We start from the raw sequence: 17446 nt of genomic DNA, 5'->3' as shown, positions 1-17446 counted from the left end.
AACCGGGCGCCCTTGAACAGAGCAGGGACCCTCTGCACACATCAATCCAACACCCCCTTTTGTCTTTTCCGCAGCAACCAGTGATCCGGGACAACAGCATCAATGTAACAGTATAACTTTATACCGTCCCCTCAGCCATACCCGGGCGCGACCCAGGGACCCTCTGCACACATCAACAACAGTCACCCTCAAAGCATTGTTACCCATGGCTCCACAAAAGCCGCGGCCCTTGCAGAGCAAGGGGAACCACTACTTCAAGGTCTCAGAGCAAGTGACGTCACTGATTGAAACTCTATTTAGCGTGCACGACCGCTAACTAAGCTAGCCGTTTCACATCCTTTACAGAGGCAAGCAACACTGAATCAAGCATAAGAGCACCAGCTGTTTTGAACGACTGTGTGATCTCACTCTCCTTTGCCGATGTGAGTAAAACCTTTAAACAGATTAACATTCACAAGGCCGCGGGACCAGACGGATTACCAGGACGCGTACTCAGAGCATGTGTTGGCAAGTATCTTCAAAGACATTTTCAAGCTCTCCCTGACACAGTCTGTAATACCTTCATATTTCAAACAAGACCACCATGGTCTCTGTGCCCAAAAATGCCATTGTAACCTGTCTAAATGACTATCGTCTCATAGCACTCATATCTGTAGCCATGAAACGCTTTGAAAGGCTGGTCATGGCTCACATCAACGCCATCATCCCAGATGCCCTGGACCCACTCCAATTCACATACTGCCCCAACTGATCCACAGATGACACAATCTCTTTTGCACACACTGCCCTCTCCCACCTGGACAAGAGGAACACCCAGGTGAGAATCCTGTTTATTGACTATAGCTCAGCGTTCAACACCATCATGCCCTCCAAGCTCAGGACCCTGGGACTGAACACCTCCCTCTGCAACTGGATCCTGGATTCCTGATGGATGCCCCCAGGTGGTGAGGGTAGGCAACAACACATCAGCCACTCTGACCATCAACACGGGGGCTGCTCAGGAGTGAGTGCTTATTCCCGCCTGCACTCCCTATTCACCCCTCGACTGCATGGCCGTGCAAGACTCCAACACCATCCAACATCATCATTAAGTTTGCTGACGACACAATGTGGTTGTGCTGATCACCGATGAAACAGCTATAGGGAGGAGGTCAGTGACCTGGAGTGTTGTGCCAGCATAACAACCTCTCCCTCAACGTCAGCAAGACAAAGGATCTGATTGTTGACTACAGTAAACGGAGGGCCGAGCGAACCCCCATCCACTTGACCGGGGCTGTAGTGGAACTGGTCGAGAGCTTCAAGTTTCTCTGTGTCCACAACACTAAGGAATTATCGTGGTCCACACACACCAACACAGTTGTGAAGAAAGCATGACAAGGCCTCTTCCTCAGGAGGCTGAAACGATTCAGCATGGGCCGTCATATCCTCAAAAAACTCTACAACTGCACCATTGAGAGTATCTTGACTGGCTGCATCACCACTTGGTATGGCAACTGCTAGGCATCCGACTGCAAAACGCTACAGAAGGTAGTGCGCAGTGTTGTAGTACTCGAGACCACATATTGAGTGTCTCGGATACATTTGTACTGTTCTTGACTTGGTTTCGGACAGTGAGAACATGCAATTTCTTCCTGAGACCAGCTGAGTAAAAAACTCATAATTATCAGCTTCCATTCAATCAGCTATAAAACCGCTTGTCCAAGCCAAATATATACACTCCTTTCTTGAAACATTAATATCTTAACAATATTTACGTCTATTATAGACATGTTTGAACTTATAGGCCTTCAGTGTGTGACAGGTTCGTGATTTCTGAAAGGACAGCAACGGTAATACCAGCACTCATGTAGGAGAGTCACAGGTTGGAAAATCTGAAAGGACAGCAACCATAATAGAACACATAGTAGAACACAAAGGGCCAGTGGTGTAGTGGAGGGTATATGCAGGTGTATGCTGTAAACCCACTTTTTTCAGTGGGCATTGCATATACTCACTTCTTAATATGTGCGTTTCAAAGTAGTGAAGTGGAGGTATATGACTTATCTACTGACTTGCCTAGTTAAATAAAAGTTAAATAAAACACAAAGTAGCCTACACGATTGCAACGACCGTGAAATATATTCACATGCATGCAGCACACATAGCCTAGTTTCAGCTGACTATCATCTGCAGGCAGCAAGAGTGTGTAGCGCTCTACTGGTTTTGGCATGGAGCAGCTCACAGAAGAATGACATCGGTAGCCGGTAGGGTAAGAAAGACATACTGTATCAACTTATGTCTACCAGTAAATGCTAACCAAGGCAACAATTGGTATGCAAACCAGGTATTGAAAACGTTTAGTCCGAAGTGTTGGTTAGTAGGCTATTTGTGATGCGCAATTAACATCATGAACTGTTTGCATCAGTGGCGTATACATACATGGATGGGCCCACCCACTGTGGAGCCAGGCCCTGACAGGCCCACCCAATCAGGTTGATGTTGTTTAAGCATTTTTGGGGACTTAGACCACCACATTCTTTGAGTGTGAAAATCTGAAAAATCTCCTAAGAAAACGCATTAAAAAATGTAGGAAATAGGATTTCATACAGTGTCTTTCCTTCACTGGGTGGGCTGTTTGGAACTTGACCAAATAGTGTAACGGCTGTTGAAGGAGGAGGAACAAGGTGCAGCGTGGTGAGCGTACATGTTCTTTTATTTGAGAAATGATGCCGAACAAAACAATAAACACTACAAAACACTACAAAACACTACAAAACACTACAAAACACTACAAAACAAACTGTGCCGCTAAAGGCTATGTGCCATAACCAAAGTCAAGTTCCCACAAAGACAGGTGGAAAAAAGGGCTACCTAAGAATGGTTCTCAATCAGAGACAACGATAGACAGCTGGCTCTGATTGAGAACCACACCCGGGAAAAAACATAGAAATAAAGAAACTAGAATGCCCACCCTAGTCACACCCTGGCCTAACCAAAATAGAGAATAAAAAGCCTCTCTATGGCCAGTGTCACGCCCTGGTCTTAGTATTTTGTGTTTTCTTTATTTATTTGGTCAGGCCAGGGTGTGACATGGGTTTATTTTGTGGTGTGTTTGTGTATTGGGGTTTTTCGTAGGTTTTGGGATTGTGGCTTAGTGTGGTGTTCTAGGAAAGTCTATGGTTGCCTGAGGCGGTTCTCAATCAGAGGCAGATGATTCTCGTTGTCTCTGATTGGGAACCACACCCGGGAAAAAACATAGAAATAAAGAAACTAGAATGCCCACCCTAGTCACACCCTGGCCTAACCAAAATAGAGAATAAAAAGCCTCTCTATGGCCAGTGTCACGCCCTGGTCTTAGTATTTTGTGTTTTCTTTATTTATTTGGTCAGGCCAGGGTGTGACATGGGTTTATATTGTGGTGTGTTTGTGTATTGGGGTTTTTTCGTAGGTTTTGGGATTGTGGCTTAGTGTGGTGTTCTAGCAAAGTCTATGGTTGCCTGAGGCGGTTCTCAATCAGAGGCAGATGATTCTCGTTGTCTCTGATTGGGAACTATATTTAGGCAGCCATATTCTTTGAAGTGCAAGAGCAGTGGGGGTGATTGTTCCTGTCTCTGTGTTTGTTTGCACAAGAATAGGCTCAGTCACTTTGGTTTTTCTTTTTCATTGTTTTGGAAGAGAAAAGTGAGCGCCATTCTCCTTGCGGAGATGGTGCTAAATCCATCAACACGGTCGGTCCCTGGGATTGGGCTGGCCAACACGATTCGGTTTTTGGAAGGAAAAGGAGTTGGAGCCTTTAGGACAAAGGGAAATGGTTTTGGAAGGATAATATTGATGGGGATTCTAAAGCTGACGGTGAAGGACGTGTTTTGTTTCCAAGGCAACTCGTTGGAGGGAGCATACGACGTGGCACTATATACAGAGGAGAAACACGATGATATCCTGAGAAGGGCAAGAGCAGTGGGAGGTGAGAGGCCGATGAGCCACTATGAAATAACAAGCCTGGCGAAGAACAACTTTAGGGTTGTAACTGTCAACATTTACAACCCTTACGTGGGGGAGGAGCAGAAGAGGTGAGGGCCTTTCTGGGGAGATACATGGATAACGTCTCCTCAGCAAGGCACCTCAAAGACTCCCTTGGGTTTTGGAATGGGAGGAGAGGCTTCCATGCCCTCCTCAGGGAGGACCCAAAGGGACATGGTGGCTACCTCCATCCTCCTGCTATGTCCCTAGGGGCTGACAGGGGGACGTTGTTTTATGCACGTCAGCCCCCATTTTGCAGGCGCTGTATGGCCTACGGCCACATATTCGCCTCGTGCAGCACAAGAAAATGCAGATTTTGTGGATCTGGGGAGGTGGTATCTCTCCACTGCCGCCATCACCAAAGAAGAGAATGAAGAGGAGGGTGTGATTGGCCGACAGTGAGAGGGAGGGGATGGTCAAGAGAGTGATGGGGGTGGGAGAAAACTCTGGGTTGCTGCTGGTTTCCCCAGGCCCTCAACTTCTGTTGGGTGGGGACACACCTAACAAGACTCAGGACTGGGTACAGGAGGAGGTGGGGAGTTTTTTGTTTGGGGACTCAGCCTCCCCGATTTTTTTCCAAACCAGCTGCAGCACTGGGGAGGGGAGGAGTGTGGGGGGACCCAGGGTGCAGGGCACCCCGGAGCCTAACACTATTCCTGCATCCTGGGTTGGTGAGATGGAAGAAGAGGGGGATGTCGGGAGTACGGATGGTGTTTTCACCCGCAGATATGGAGCAGGGGAGCATCGGGTGAGTCTCCTGTTTTTTTTTTTTTTTCTGTCTGGGTTTAGAATTTGAGTGTATAACATGTTTTTATTTTATTCTTTCATGGGGTCTAATTTTACTTTTGTTAGTTTAAATGTAAGAGGTTTAAGGGATTTTGTTAAGAGGAGGGTGGTTTTTAGTTATTTGGAGGGTGTGGGGTTTGATTTTTGTTTTTTACAGGAGGTTCACCTGAGGGATGGAGGGGATGTTAGTAAGTTTAAGAGGGAGTGGGACAAGGGGGAGTCGGTTTGGGGTATTGGGGGGGGTGCACTCATCGGGAGTAGGGATTTTGTGTGGGCACAGGGAGGTAAAAGTGGAGGATTCTTTTGTGGTAATGCAGGGGAGGGTTATAGGGGTGGATGTCACGATAAGGGATTGTAAATTTAGATTAGTGGTGGTGTATGGGCCACAGGTGGTGGCAGACAGGAGGGAGATGGTGGACTGTCTGACGCCCCTGTGTGTCACAAATAGGAAATTAGTGATAGGGGGATTTTAATACAGATTTAGGAATAGGGGGATAGCAGTGCAGGCGCCATTACCGGGCTAATGGCTTGCCATGGTCTGGTTGATGGTGGTCTGCACACTACTCCGAAAATGGCCGGTCCTACATGGCGCAACTCCAGGGGGGTTGAGCGGAGGCTCGACTGTATTTTTGTACCCAGGTCTTTGGGTAAGTTGTCTGGGCGGCTGTTGCCTGTTTTCTTTTCGGATCACGACGGGGTGCTCCTGCAGGTGGGGTCGCCAGTCTGCCTCTTTGGTAGGGGGTACTGGAAGTTAGATCGGGATGTGCTGGAGGAGCAGGCTTTTGTTGACGGGTTTTATGGTTTCTTTTGGAGGCTTGAAGGCCTCCAGTCCTTGTGCGAGGGGGTGTTAGAGTGGTGGGAATTAGTTAAGGTGAGGATTATGGCTTTTATAATAGGGTATTGCAAGAGGAAAAAAAGGGAGGAGAGGAGGGAGGTGGATCGTATCCAAAGGTTAATTGAACTCGAGTACGAGGCAGGCAACCTCGGCGGGTCGTTTGACTGGGAGAGATCCGCAACCCTAAAGGCGCAGCTCAGGGAGTTGCAGGAGCGGAAGGCTCGAGCTTTCCTGGAGCGTGCGCATAGTGGCTTTCTAGAACACAATGAGACTTGTTCTGCTATGTTCTTTAAGTCGGTTAGGGCCAGACAGAGTAGGAAGGTAATGCATGGCGTTAAGGAAGAAAATGGTAGTATAGTTAGAAAACCAGAGGAAATGGTCAGGGTGACAACTGATCTTTTCCAAGGTTTATTTAAGGAAAGGGAAATAGATGTAGAGCAGGGAAATGTGTTTTTAGAACACTTGTCCAGGCGGTTGCCGGAGGATATTAGAGAAGTGATGGAGGCCCAGATCTCACTAGAAGAGGTTGAGAGAGCTCTTAGGAGGATGGGAAAAGGGAAGGTGCCTGGGATGGATGGGCTGCCGGCTGAGTTTTATCTCAAGTTTTGGGGTATACATGGACCAGTGGTCCTCGAAGTCTTGAAGGCCATCCTTGAGACGGGGGTCCCGGGGGGGATCAATGGCTGTTGGTGTGCTGTCACTTTTATATAAGAAGGGGAAGTAACAGACCTTGGCAACTGGCGGCCGTTGACCATGCTGTGTGTAGATTACAAGCTACTTGCAAAGGTTTTAGCAGACCGGTTGCGCACAGCCCTTCCCTACGTCGTCCATGAGGATCAGACGTGCGGGGTAGAGGGCCGCTCTATTAGATGGAACCTACAGTTAATCAGGGACTCCATCGCTTGGGTTGAAGATAGAGGACTGCCTTTAATGGTAGCAGCGCTAGATCAGGCGAAAGCCTTTGATCGCGTGAATAGATCCTTTTTATTCAGAGTGTTAGGTCGATTAGGATTTGGGGAGAAGTTCATAGGATGGATTCGTACATTATATGTCGGAGCGGGGTGCCGAGTTAGTGTAAATAGTCACTTGGGTGACGTTTTTGACCTCTCGTCTGGGGTCAGGCAGGGGTGCCCACTCTCGGCTCTCCTCTTCGTTCTGTACATGGAGCCTCTGGGGGCTGCCATTAGGGCAGACACAGGGGTGGAAGGCTTGTTGATCCCTGGAAGTGGTGGGCTGCGTGTTAAGATGACGCAGTACGCCGACGACACTTCCTTGCTGCTGTGCAAGGACTCGTGCCTGACAAGGTCCCTTGCCATCTTTGGGGATTTCACCCGAGCGTCGGGAGTGGTTCTGAACCATGCAAAGTCTTCCGTCAAGTTTTTCGGAAGATGGCGCGGTAGAACGGATGTGCCCGGGGGGTTATCTCTCTGTGAGGGGGCCCTGAGGATTCTCGGGGTCCATTTTGAGACCTCCGGCTCAGCGACGCTAAACTGGAACATGCGTATCGCAGTGGTACAGAGGAAGCTAGCAATGTGTAAGGCTAGGTATTTGTCTTTTATGGGCAAAGTCCTGGTCCTAAAGGTGGATGTGTTGCCGTCTCTTTTGTATTTGGCGTACATCTACCCATTGCCGGCTTGTCTGAGGAGGCCTCTAGTGAGGCTTGTGTTTCAGTTCATGTGGAGTGGCAGGTGCGAGTGGGTCGCCAGGGCACGCATGCTCTGTCCCATCGGGGAGGGAGGTAGGGGGTACCACATTTCCCCCTCAAGCTGGACGCAATTTTTGCTTCTTTCTTGTTAACGGAGCTTGCTCATCCAGTGATACACCCGTCCGGTTACCTCCTGCGGGTGTTCTTCTCGTATCAGGCGAGAAGCGTAATGGTGTGGTCTAACATGGGTCCTCGGGCGGAACAGCTGCCGTGGCACTTTGGTCATGCGGCCAAGTGGCTGCGTGCGCACCCTGAGGTTGAAGTTGCCCGAGTAGGTTTAGATCACAGGCACCTGTACGAGGAGGTCAGAAAGGCAGGGAGTCCGGCGCCTATAGTGGGCATCTCGGAAGTGGTCTGGGAGGGAGTGCAGGCGCGGGGTCTGGACAACAGGCTCAAGGACCTGAATTGGTTGAGCCTCCATGAGTGCTTGCCGGTACGTTCCATCATGTACCGGTATAGTTTGGTGCAATCCCCCACCTGTCCAAGATCCTCTTGTGGCAGGGAGGAGACTGTGCGCCATGTCTTTTGGGACTATGTTTTTGCCGGAGTAGTATGGGCTAGGGCACGGGTGTTGTTAGGTTTGGTAAGGGGGGATTTTGTATTGACGTGGGCCAGGTTAGAGAGAGGTGTAGGGAGAGCGAGAGGGACGGATAGGGACAGGTTTCTGCTCTGGCTTCTCATGAGTCTCTTTAAACGGGGGCTGTGGGAAGCCAGGCAGAACATGGTGAAGACAGTGAGAGATTGGGGGGTGGAAGGGATAGTGAGGAGGGTGGAAGGAGATTTGAGGGGGAGGATGAAGAGGGAGGAGAGGAAGTGGGGGCAGCATGCTGCTCGGGAGAGGTGGAAGGGGGGTTTAGGGCTGGGTGTCATTTAGATATTTAGATTTGTAAGGGGATAGATTAGGGATGGGGAGATAGGGAAAGGTAGTTTGTAGGGTGACGGGGAGGGAAGATGCTCCCCTGAGGTTTTGTTTGGGGTTTTTGTTCAGTTAAATTAGTTAAATTAAAATACCATTATTTGAGTATGTATGAAAATTATGAGTTGTAAAGAATGAATGGTATTGAACAGAGAGACAGAGAGAGTGCCGGAGCCCGCCTGGGATTCGCTGGAGCAGTGCGAGGAGGGCTATAGGAGAATGGAGTTTAAGAGAAAAGCACGGCGGCGCAGAAGGAAGCCCGAGAGTCAGCCCCAAAAATTTCTTGGGGGTGGCTCAGGGAGATTGTGGCAGAGTCAGGGTTCAAACCTGAGCCAACTCTCCCTGTTTATTGTGAGGAGCAGCGATCACAGGACTTCTGGACGTGGGAGGAGATATTGGACGGAAAAGGACCCTGGACACAGCCTGGAGAATATCGCCGCCCCAAAGAAGAACTGGAGGCGGCGAAAGCGGAAAGGCGCAGGTATGAAGAGGCAGCACGGCGACGCGGATGGAAGCCCGAGAGTCAGCCCCAAAAAGTTATTGGGGGGCTCAGGGAGAGTGTGGCAGAGTCAGGGTTCAGACCTGAGCCAACTCCCCCTGTTTATCGTGAGGAGCCAAGGAGGAGACCAGAACCAGAGCCGGTGTTGGAGGTAAGTGAAGCAGAGACTGTGAAGGAGTTAATGGGGAAAGTGGAGGAGAGAGTTATGAGGGAGTTGCTAGGTTGGTGCTTTAGATACGATATTCGCCCGACGGAGCGTGTCTGGGATTTGATGGCACCTGGGTCAGCGCTCCATACTCGTCCTGAGGTGCGTGTTAGTCGGCCGGTGAAGATTGTGCCAGCCTCACGCACTAGGCCTCCTGTGTACCTACCTAGCCTTACACGTCCTGTGCCAGCCCTGCTCTCAGGCTCTCCAGTACACCTTCACAGTCCGGTCCATCCTGTGCCACCTTCACACACCAGTCCTCCGGTGGCAGCTCCCCGCACCAGGCTTCCTGTGCGTGTCCTCGGCCCAGTACCACCAGTGCCAGCCCCACGCACCAGGCCTTCAGTGCGCCTCGCCTGTTCAGTGCTGCCAGAGCCTTTCTCCTCTCCAGCGCTGTCGGAGTCTCCCGCCTGTTTAGCGCTGTCGGAGTCTCCCGCCTGTTTAGCGCTGTCGGAGTCTCCCGCCTGTTTAGCGCTGTCGGAGTCTCCCGCCTGTTTAGCGCTGTCGGAGTCTCCCGCCTGTTTAGCGCTGTCGGAGTCTCCCGCCTGTTTAGCGCTGTCGGAGTCTCCCGCCTGTTTAGCGCTGTCGGAGTCTCCCGCCTGTTTAGCGCTGTCGGAGTCTCCCGCCTGTTTAGCGCTGTCGGAGTCTCCCGCCTGTTTAGCGCTGTCGGAGTCTCCCGCCTGTTTAGCGCTGTCGGAGTCTCCCGCCTGTTTAGCGCTGTCGGAGTCTCCCGCCTGTTTAGCGCTGTCGGAGTCTCCCGCCTGTTTAGCGCTGTCGGAGTCTCCCGCCTGTTTAGCGCTGTCGGAGTCTCCCGCCTGTTTAGCGCTGTCGGAGTCTCCCGCCTGTTTAGCGCTGTCGGAGTCTCCCGCCTGTTTAGCGCTGTCGGAGTCTCCCGCCTGTTTAGCGCTGTCGGAGTCTCCCGCCTGTTTAGCGCTGTCGGAGTCTCCCGCCTGTTTAGCGCTGTCGGAGTCTCCCGCCTGTTTAGCGCTGTCGGAGTCTCCCGCCTGTTTAGCGCTGTCGGAGTCTCCCGCCTGTTTAGCGCTGTCGGAGTCTCCCGCCTGTTTAGCGCTGTCGGAGTCTCCCGCCTGTTTAGCGCTGCCGGAGCCTCCCTCCTCTCCAGCGCTGCCGGAGTCTCCCGCCTGTTTAGCGCTGCCAAAGCCTTCCTCCTCTCCAGCGCTGCCGGAGTCTCCCGCCTGTCTAGCGCTATCAGAGCCTTCCTCCTCTCCAGCGCTGCCGGAGTCTCCCGCCTGTTTAGCGCTGCCAGAGCCTTCCTCCTCTCCAGCGCTGCCGGAGTCTCCCGTTTTGCATTGTTGCCAAAAAGTTCAATTTTGGTTTCATCTGACCAGAGCACCTTCTTCCACATGTTTGGTGTGTCTCCCAGGTGGCTTGTGGCAAACTTTAAACGACACTTTTTATGGATATCTTTAAGAAATGGCTTTCTTCTTGCCACTCTTCCATAAAGGCCAGATTTGTGCAATATACGACTGATTGTTGTCCTATGGACAGAGTCTCCCACCTCAGCTGTAGATCTCTGCAGTTCATCCAGAGTGATCATGGGCCTCTTGGCTGCATCTCTGATCAGTCTTCTCCTTGTATGAGCTGAAAGTTTAGAGGGACGGCCAGGTCTTGGTAGATTTGCAGTGGTCTGATACTCCTTCCATTTCAATATTATCGCTTGCACAGTGCTCCTTGGGATGTTTAAAGCTTGGGAAATCTTTTTGTATCCAAATCCAGCTTTAAACTTCTTCACAACAGTATCTCGGACCTGCCTGGTGTGTTCCTTGTTCTTCATGATGCTCTCTGCGCTTTTAACGGACCTCTGAGACTATCACAGTGCAGGTGAATTTATACGGAGACGTGATTACACACTGGTGGATTGTATTTATCATCATTAGTCATTTAGGTCAACATTGGATCATTCAGAGATCCTCACTGAACTTCTAGAGAGTTTGCTGCACTGAAAGTAAAGGGCTGAATAATTTTGCACGCCCAATTTTTCAGTTTTTGATTTGTTAAAAAGTGTGAAATATCCAATAAATGTTGTTCCACTTCATGATTGTGTCCCACTTGTTGTTGATTCTTCACAAAAAATACAGTTTTATATCTTTATGTTTGAAGCCTGAAATGTGGCAAAAGGTCGCAAAGTTCAAGGGGGCCGAATACTTTCGCAAGGCACTGTATATTTAAGCTCAGTGTGTCATTGGGATCTCTGTTGAAAAGTTTCTGTTGGAGAGTTTGTCCGCTCTCTCTCTGTCATGGTTAGTATGGATAGTTCAGAGTGACATTCATTCATGTCGTTATAGAAGAGATGTTTTGGCGGTTGTCTGTCTTCGCGTTCAATGATACCGAATTCCTAGCTGCAGACTAGTAATTAATATCAAAGACTTGTTCTTATTCTGTCGGAATGGACAGTCTAAGAGATTAATCACGTGGTATGGTTAAAAGATTCAGCCATCTACTCAAACCTTGGCCCTCTCGTGGGAAGCTGGTCCGCAACCTTTAGCCATCTCGTAATTGAGGTAAGCTCGGTCTCCTCTCAAACCTTGGTCCTCTCGTTATCGAGGTAAGCTGGTCTCGTGATAGAAAACCCGGGTGGGGGAAAAGGGCCTGTCCCATGTTGCCAGACCATACCTGTGCTCATGGGCGGTTCTCTGATTAAGTTAACTTCTTGACTCTACCCATCCCTTAAGCGGGATAATTGTCATCAGCAACCGCTGAATAGCATAGCGCCACAGTCAAATAATATTACTAAAAATATTCATATTCATGAAATCACAAGTGCAATATTGCAACACACAGTTTAGCCTTTTGTTAATCCACCTGTCATCTCAGATTTTGAAATGATGCTTTACAGCGAAAGCAATCCAAGCATTTGTGTAAGTTTATCAGTCGCATGACAAAACATTAAGTACACTTAGCATCAGGTAGCTTGGTCACAAAAATCAGAAAAGCAATCAAATTGATTGTTTATCTTTGATCTTTGGATATTTTCACTCACGAGACTCCCAGTTACACAACAAATGTTCCTTTTGTTCCATAAAGATTATTTTTATATCCAAAATACCTCCGTTTGTTTGGCGCGTTATGTTCAGAAATCCACAGGAAAGAGCAGTCACGACAACGCAGACAAATTCCAAATAATATCCGTAATGTCCACAGAAACATGTCAAACATTTAGACTAGTTGAGCATCTGGAGCTTCAGCATTTGTGGGTTCCATTACAGGCTCAAAATGGCCAGAAACAAAGAACTTTCTTCTGAAATTCATCAGTCTATTCTTGTTCTGAGAAATGAAGGCTATTCCATGCAAGAAATTGCCAAGAAACTGAAGATCTCGTACAATGCTGTGTACTTCTCCCTTCATAGAACAGTGCAAACTGGCCCTAACCAGAATAGAAAGAGGAGTGGGAGGCCCCTATGCACAACTGAGCAAGAGTACAAGTACATTAGAGTGTCTAGTTTGAGAATTAGACGCCTCGCAAATCCTCAACTGGCTGCTTCATTATATAGTACCCGCAAAACACCAGTCTCAACGTCAACACTGAAGAGACGACTCCAGGATGCTGGCCTTCTAGGCAGAGTTGCAAAGAAAAAGCCATATCTCAGCCTGCCAATAAAAGATTAAGATGGGCAAAAGAACACAGACACTGGACAGAGGAAAATTGGAAAAAAGTGTTATGGACAGACTATTCTAAGAAGAAGAACATTTGTGAGACACAGAAAAGATGCTGGAGGAGTCTCTGGCACCATCTGTCAAGCATGGTGGAGGCAATGTGATGGTCTGGGAGTGCTTTGGTAGTGCTAAAGTGAGAGAGGTGACAGGGTAAAAGGGATCTTGAAGGAAAGCTATCCATTTTGCAACGCCATGCCATACCCTGTGGACGCCGCTTAATTGGAGCCAATTTTCTCCTACAACAGGACAATGACCCAAAGCACAGCTCCAAACTATGCTTCTATTTAGGGAAGAAGCAGTCAGCTGCTATTCTGTCTATAATGGAGTGGCCAGCAGTCACCAGATCTCACCCTATTGAGCTGTTGTGGGAGCAGCTTGACCGTATGGTACGTAAGAAGTGCCCATCAAGCCAATCAACTTGTGGGAGGTGCTTCAGGAAGCATGGGGTGAAATCTCTTCAGATTACCTCAAAAAATGGACAACTAGAATGTCAAACGTCTGCAAGGCTGTAATTTCTGCAAATGGAGGATTCTTTGACAAAAGCAAATTTTGAAGGACACAATTATTTCAATTAAAAATCATTATTTATAGCCTTGTCAACGTCTTGACTATATTTCCCATTCTTTTTGCAACTCATTTCATGTATGTTTTCATGGGAAAAAAGACATCTAAGTGACCCCAAACTTTTGAACGGTAGTGTACGTACCCACGGGGGTGAGAGATCGGCTGTTGACCCGGGTACACACATCACTCGCACCATCCAATCCCTCTCCGATAAGCATTGGTGCCCCACCTTGGCACAGGACATCGCCCACTATGTCAACTCATGCTCCGTATGTACCCAATCCAAATCTCCCGGAACGCTCCAGCAGGGAAACTACTTCCCGTGCCTCAGCGGCCTTGGCCACATCTTGGTCACATAGACTTTGTAACTGATCTCCCTCTTTCTGATGGGTTTTAACCACTATTATGGTTGTTATTGACAGATTCTCTAAATCCTGCTGTTTTATCCCTCTCTCTGTTCTACCTAACGCTTCCGGAGGACATCGTTTCTGACCTTGGTCCCCAATTCACGTTGCGGGTCTGAAATGCCTTTATGCAGAAGCTGGGGGCCACGGTTAGCTTCACATCCGGGTACTGGCCTCAACCAGGAGCTGGGGAGGTTCCTAAGGAGTCACTGCCAGTACCGGAAGGGGGAGTGGGCCTGGTTACTTCCCTGGGCGGAATAGGCCCAGAACTCACCTCATCACTCCTCCACCGGGCTGACTCCCTTCCAGTGTGTCCTGGGATATCAGCTGGTCCTGGCTCCGTGGACTCCGAGCCAGACCGAGGCTCCTGCAGTGGACAAGTTATTCCGGCGTGCAGAGGTGAAATGCTGACCATGTGAGGCTCCAGTGTGCCGTCTGACGTCAGAAGCATCAGGTGGACCACCACCACAGTGAGGCTCCCGTGTTCCATCCTGGTGATCACATCTGGCTCTCCACCAGGAACCTCCCCTTCCACCTGCCCTGCCGGAAGCTGAGCCCCTGGTTAATGAGGCCCTTCAAAGTCCTCCGGAGGGTCAATGAGGTAACCTATTGTTTAATACTCCACACCAAGTACCGGATCTCACCCTGCTTTTATGTTTCCTTCAGGTCGGTGGTTCCTGGTCCCCTTGCTGATGCCATCCACCACAACACCTCTCTGCCTCCCCTGGACATCGAGGGGACCCCGCCTATGCTGTTAGGTTCCTTCTGGACTCCCGACGTCGTGGGGTTGGCTCCAGTACCTGGTGGACTGGGAGGGGTATGGTCCTGAGGAGCGCACTTGGGTACCAGTGGCGGTCATCCTGGACCCCAACATCATCCGGGATTTCCATCTCCGGCGCCTGGACCGGCCCAGTCCGCTCCTCGCCCACAGAGCCGTCCTTCTGATCAGCGTCCTGCGGCTGGAGCCGGTGAACTTTGGCTTGGTCTGAGGTAAAGGGGTTGCAAGGATCTTGTCATTTTCTGTTCTTTTTCTTGCTTGAGCTCGCGGCATCCTGTTTGTCCATGCTGCTCTGGCTCTCGTCGTTGCTATCTAGCATGCCTGCCATCTTCTGTGAGACTTGGCTATGTCGTCTTCCTGTCGTGTTCTGCCCAATCAACTTGACAAAATCTAACTCTAAATTTGCCATATGTAGCTAAAACCAGTTATAGTTAATTTATTGCTACATTGATAGCAATTTTGGACTGTTAACCACCTAACCCACTGTCATGATGTTGCCCTCTTTGGGTACAGCGAGCACTACCCCCTCCCTCTGCACCAGCCCTTTTCTATGCACAATCCCCTACCTCCCTCTCTGTTACACTCAGGCTGCTGTGGTCAGTAAATTCCTAGAGAAGATCCTGCCTCATGGCCAGACAGTATGGAGAGAGTGAGTTTTCATAGAGAGAACAAAGAAATTTCTTCCACCTCACAGAACTGGAGGTTCGAACAGTATTTATGTTCTGGAGAACGTATAAAAGTTCGGTGAAGAATCCAGCTACGAACTGGTCCATTTGGTACAATTTTGTGAAACTCATGAGAGACAATACGGCCACATTACCATAACGCTGTTTATACAATAGCCTCAGTTATGAGGCTTACATCTAATTGTTGTATAAAATTAATGAGTAAGGATGGAACTGTTTGTGAAATTGTGTAATGTGATTTTGGACTGTTTAATGAAGGAAACTCCAATTCCCTTTGGAGTTTAAAACCTCTTGAAGCTAGGGGGCACTATTTTTATGTTTGGAAAAATATCGTTCCCAAAGTAAACGGCCTATTTCTCAGGACCAGATGCTAGAATATGCATATAATTGACAGATTAGGATAGAAAACACTCTAAAGTTTCCAAAACTGTCAAAATATTGTCTGTGAGTATAACAGAACTGATATTGCAGGCGAAGCTCTGAGAAAAATGGAAGTGGCCTCTATTTTGAAAACTCCATGTTCCATAGCCTCCCATTGCTCCATTTAAAGGGATATCAACCAGATTCCTTTTCCTATCGCTTCCTCAAGGTGTCAACAGTCTTCGGACATAGTTTCAGGCTTTTATTCTGAAAAATTAGTCAGAAAGATAACATCGCGTCAGGTGGTCACATGAGTTTTGCTCGCGCAACAGAGTTTGGACAGCTATTGTTTTTCTCTCTCCTACTGATAAAGACATTTGCGGTTGATATATTATCGATTATATATTTTAAAAACAACCTGAGGATTGATTATAAAAGGATTGACATATCGCTTGGGGTATGTCTCCATCAGTTTTGCACATCGAGAGACTGACATTTTTTCCCATTCCTCCTTGCAAAACAGCTCGAGCTCAGTGAGGTTGGATGGAGAGCATTTGTGAACAGCAGTTTTCAGTTCTTTCCACAGATTCTCGATTGGATTCAGGTCTGGACTTTGACTTGGCCATTCTAACACCTGGATATGTTTATTTTTGAACCATTCCATTGTAGATTTTGCTTTATGTTTTGGATCATTGTCTTGTTGGAAGACAAATCTCCGTCCCAGTCTCAGGTCTTTTGCAGACTCCATCAGGTTTTCTTCCAGAATGGTCCTGTATTTGGCTCCATCCATCTTCCCATCAATTTTAACCATCTTCCCTGTCCCTGCTGAAGAAAAGCAGGCCAAAACCATGATGCTGCCACCACCATGTTTGACAGTGGGGATGATGTGTTCAGGGTGATGAGCTGTGTTGCTTTTACGCCAAACAAAACGTTTTGCATTGTTGCCAAAATGTTCAATTTTGGTTTCATCTGACCAGAGCACCTTCTTCCACATGTTTGGTGTGTCTCCCAGGTGGCTTGTGGTAAACTTTAAACCACACTTTTTATGGATATCTTTAAGAAATGGCTTTCTTCTTGCCACACTTCCATAAAGGCCAGATTTGTGCAATATACGACTGATTGTTGTCCTATGGACAGAGTCTCCCACCTCAGCTGTAGATCTCTGCAGTTCATCCAGAGTGATCATGGGCCTCTTGGCTGCATCTCTGATCAGTCTTCTCCTTGTATGAGCTGAAAGTTTAGAGGGATGGCCAGGCCTTGGTAGATTTGCAGTGGTCTGATACTCCTTCCATTTCAATATTATCGCTTGCACAGTGCTCCTTGGGATGTTTAAAGCTTGGGAAATCTTTTTGTATCCAAATCCGGCTTTAAACTTCTTCACAACAGTATCTCGGACCTGCCTGGTGTGTTCCTTGTTCTTCATGATGCTCTCTGCGCTTTTAACGGACCTCTGAGACTATTACAGTGCAGGTGCATTTATACGGAGACTTGATTACACACAGGTGGATTGTATTTATCATTAGTCATTTAGGTCAACATTGGATCATTCAGAGATTGTCACTGAACTTCTGGAGAGAGTTTGCTGCACTGAAAGTAAAGGGGCTGAATAATTTTGCACGCCCAATTTTTCAGTTTTTGATTTGTTAAAAAAGTTTGAAATATCCAATGAATGTTGTTCCACTTCATGATTGTGTCCCACTTGTTGTTGATTCTTCACAAAAAAATACAGTTTTATATCTTTATGTTTGAAGCCTGAAATGTGGCAAAATGTTGCAAAGTTCAAGGGGGCCGAATACTTTCGCTAGGCACTGTATACAGTAACATAATAGTATTCTGATTAGTCAGTCCTGATTGAAATGTATACATAATTAGTCATCATTGATAAAAATTCCCTTAACAGTCCCAAGAAACAAAGAGATCTTCTGTTGAATCTGACAATTAATCTTAATGGTTGTACAGTCGTCTCAAATAAAACTGTGAAGGACCTCGGCGTTACTCTAGACCCTGATCTCTTTTTGGAAGAACATATCAAGACCA

This window comes from Oncorhynchus tshawytscha, linkage group LG20 (assembly GCF_018296145.1).
Source record: "Oncorhynchus tshawytscha isolate Ot180627B linkage group LG20, Otsh_v2.0, whole genome shotgun sequence".
Lineage (NCBI taxonomy): Eukaryota > Metazoa > Chordata > Actinopteri > Salmoniformes > Salmonidae > Oncorhynchus > Oncorhynchus tshawytscha.
This window is presented reverse-complemented; position numbering follows the sequence as displayed.